Source organism: Zingiber officinale, chromosome 4B (assembly GCF_018446385.1).
Source record: "Zingiber officinale cultivar Zhangliang chromosome 4B, Zo_v1.1, whole genome shotgun sequence".
Lineage (NCBI taxonomy): Eukaryota > Viridiplantae > Streptophyta > Magnoliopsida > Zingiberales > Zingiberaceae > Zingiber > Zingiber officinale.
This window is the reverse complement of record NC_055993.1, coordinates 98,963,400-98,966,959: the sequence shown is the minus strand read 5'-3', so window position 1 is coordinate 98,966,959 and position 3,560 is coordinate 98,963,400. Positions and strand designations below refer to the sequence as shown.

The 3,560-nt window shown below is 37.5% G+C and overlaps 1 long non-coding RNA gene across 2 annotated transcripts; it reads left to right on the top strand.

Annotated features, from left to right (window-relative positions):
- The first annotated feature begins 269 nt into the window (after positions 1-269).
- Positions 270-3,039, top strand: LOC121975669. Of its 2 annotated transcripts, none has more exons than XR_006110391.1 (4): positions 270-2,017; positions 2,088-2,445; positions 2,549-2,633; positions 2,727-3,039. It is a non-coding gene; the product is annotated as an uncharacterized LOC121975669 (long non-coding RNA). The 2 variants fall into 2 exon arrangements; XR_006110392.1 differs by having other exon boundaries at positions 2,088-2,474.
- Positions 3,040-3,560: the final 521 nt, after the last annotated feature.

Sequence of the window (3,560 nt, the reverse complement as noted above, 5' to 3'; positions counted from 1 at the left end):
CAAGAAAATTTAGATTTTACAACACTTAAAAGAAAACATTTTTTTTAAAAAGCGTTGTCATTTTTTTTTTAATAACGCTTTTAATGAAAAACGTTGTCTATCTATTTATTTTTTAACTAATAGACAACGTTTTTTTAAAAACTGTTGTCTATTAATAATTTTTGTAGGTCAAAGACAATATTTTTAAAAAAATATTATCTATTAACAATTTTATTAGTCTTTAAACCACCAATTGATATTTGACTAAAACTTATAACTTACCCAATTATTTTTCCGCAACACATCCTCCCACACGCAACAAAGCCTCACGCCGAATACAAAAAACCCTCACTCGTCGAAACCTAAATTAGCAATCTGGCCTCCTGACTCGCGATCTCCTTTCATGCAAACTCCCTTCGCCGAAACCACTAACCCTTAGCTCCGTCTCCGTCTCCGTCTCCGTCTTCGTCAACTTCTTGATCCCAGCACAAGCGCAGGAGGAGGAGAACCAATGTTTCCGCCCCCTTCCTCATTCGTCTCCATCCTTGCCCATCTTTGGGTACAAGTAAGCGATTGAGTGCAAAGCTGCCTCCTTGGTAGGTTTCAGGATCGGCTCCCCCTTTGGCTGTGCAAGTTTTTTTTTAGGGCAAGAGGGAGGTGTACATGAGAGTAGAAGATCATGGAGTTCTGGACGGAGTTCTTGGTGAATAGTTGGGGGGCGTCAACGGCATGGTCAGGGTCACCTTCAGCTATCCACTCGACATTCTCCATATCCGCTTGCAACAGCCACCGCCGACTCTCGCTTCCTCAAATTCCTTCGACCTTGCCCGATGATCCATCTCGGGCATCGACCTCCTTCGTAGAATCGTCGCTCGGGAGGGCCTCACTATGCTTTACCGCGGCATGGTCGCGCTGCTCACCTCCGTTTCAGGTACCCGTCCTCCCCTTTCTCTGATTAGCTTCAAGGGAACTAGATCGAATGAAGTTCAGATCCAAGTAAGCAGTCCCTTCTCTTAGCTTCAAAACATTGAAAGCTAAGAGTTGAGTTGGTTCAAATGGATTGGCATTGGCATTGCTATCGACAGCAGCATAATTGATACATTTTGATCAGACGTTGTAGGAGTTAAAGGAGTGTGGGTGGTGATGGGTTTGACAAGGTAATGCTCAAAAGGCTGATTTTGTCTTGTTCTTTGGTGAAAGTGTTAACTGAAGTTGGAGGATCAGGAAGTGCTGGAGCATTATTGGCTGAAGGAGGTGATGATGCCTCCATGCTTCCTGTTATGGAGGAAGCTGTAACATCAGTTCCATTTCGAGAGCCCAAATGATCACTGGTTGCAACGGAGCTGCTTCTAGAATTTGGTGGATTGACTTTGGAGTTCCTGCACAAGCACAGACAAATTTTTAACCAGTCTTTTTTCTTTCTTTCTAAATATGGTAGATTAGCTACCTAAAACTAACCTGCGAGCTGACTGAGCATAATCATCGTCTTCGTCTTCCTCTTCCTCTTCCTCATCATACTGACTAGCAGATTGAGGTGCAATTGGAGTTCTTGGAAGGGATTCAGAGACTTCAGGTTTTGTAGGTTGAGGTGCCATAGGGTCCCTTTCGATCAACTCAGATGCACTAGCTTGCAGAGGTGAACCAGAAGCAATAGCATCGTGCTTTGCAAGTACATTTTGCAAGTCATCATTCAATTCAAGGCCTTGACCTAACAACTCCTCATCCCTGTGAACATGGCCGAGTACAATTTAGATAGTTTGGGCATAAAATTCTGCTAGAAGATGAAATGAGCCAAAGGAAGTCAACATATGAAAAAGGAAAAAAGGATCAAGTTCCACAATTGTCAGAAGATGATATGAGAAGTGCGAGGTTTGTTAAGTCATTGCAAATGATGAGGATTAACAATGTCAAGAAGTTACAGAATAAGGAACAATGATCAAAGTTGTCCAGAGAAGCTAAGAGAATAGTTTATTTGGTTTTTTTATGTGGTCCATGAGAGTTTGCATTTGCCAAAAGGATGGGATTTTTTTTAACTCTGGTATTTACTTCTAACTCAAGGATTTTCCATGTGTGTGGAATTGTCTTAAAGGTTTACGATTTATTTACAGGTTCTGGGAATTAAGAGGAAGATGTTTGCTAAGAAGCGCTAAGTCGAGAAGGCTTTAATGAAGAAGACATAAGCTTCCTATACATCTCTCTAGTTTTTGAGTTCTTACTGATGTATCCATGTTGTTGTTATTGTCTTTCCAATTTATAATCAGTTCATAATCGTGTGGTGCGGTCGAAATAATAGGCCAGTTTTAGTGGTTAGGGACAATGAAGTTTTTTGTTTTGAGCTTAGTTTCTTAAAACAAATTCATAGTTGGATTTAATGCTCAACTATATAAAATTGTAAGCAATAGAACTAATTCTTTTTTCAGGCCAAAACAACAAAGAAGATTGTGTTGACACTTCAATGCCAAAGCTGTAAGCATTATTGATGTCATCTAATAAAAGTTTGTACTGATATTCTACCTCTCTACCTTTGTAATTTTTCCACCTATAGCTAATATCTATTTTGTTCTCTTAGAGATGCAAGCACTTTGAGATTGGAGGAGACAAAAAGGGCAAGGGAACTTCTCTCTTCTCGTTTGTTTTTTTTTCCCAAATTCTAGGTGATGTTATGTTCTTATTTTCATTGAATATGATAGTCATTGATGTTATGAGAACTTGATTTATTTCATTTATCTACATTTCTGTGATTACAGGAGTAGCAATTACATGCTATGTGGCACTGCATCCGAACCTCAAGAGTGTGACTGGAAAGTACTTCGATGAAGAACTATCAAGAAGGCTTTGGTATTTAAGCGAGAAGATGGTTAAAGCCAATGAGTAAAGAGAATTCAAGTTAAGAGGATAAGTAGCATCTATCAAGATCCTTTAAGTTCATGTAATAAGATGTAGTTGATAGAACTAGTTTTGAGTATCTTCTAATTAAAATTTCTTTGTATGCGAGTAATTATGTTTGTTATAGAAGTGTAAGGATGATAATTTATATATTTATCTCAGTTGTTTATTTAATAATATGTTGTTGATTGAAGTAGATTAGTTTTCATTTATTTTTTATTTGTCTTTGGTATTAAAAGATAATAGTTTAAAATTTCTTGTATTTTGCTAAAAAAAATAACGCTTTTTTATGCATTGTGAAACTGTTGTCTTTGCTAAAAAAGACAACGCTTTTTATGTGACGTCTTTAAAAAAGACAACGCTTTTTAAGTGTTGTCTTTAACAAAGACAACGCTTTTTATGCGTTGTCTTTGCAAAAAATGACAACGCTTTTAAAGCGTTGCAAAAGCGTTGTCTTTGCTACAAACGACAACGTTTTTAAAGCGTTGTCTTTGAGCAGACTTTTAACAACAGTGCTTTTAACAACGTTTTTTCAGCCACATAGACAACGCTTTTAAAGCGTTGTCTATTAGCTTTTTTCTTGTAGTGCACATAGGATAGTTTTAAAATTACTAAATTATGTACTTATTTTTTATTTTATCCTTATCAGTCGACTGATGTTTTAGAACAGTTAAATCGATTTAGCTATGTGTCGA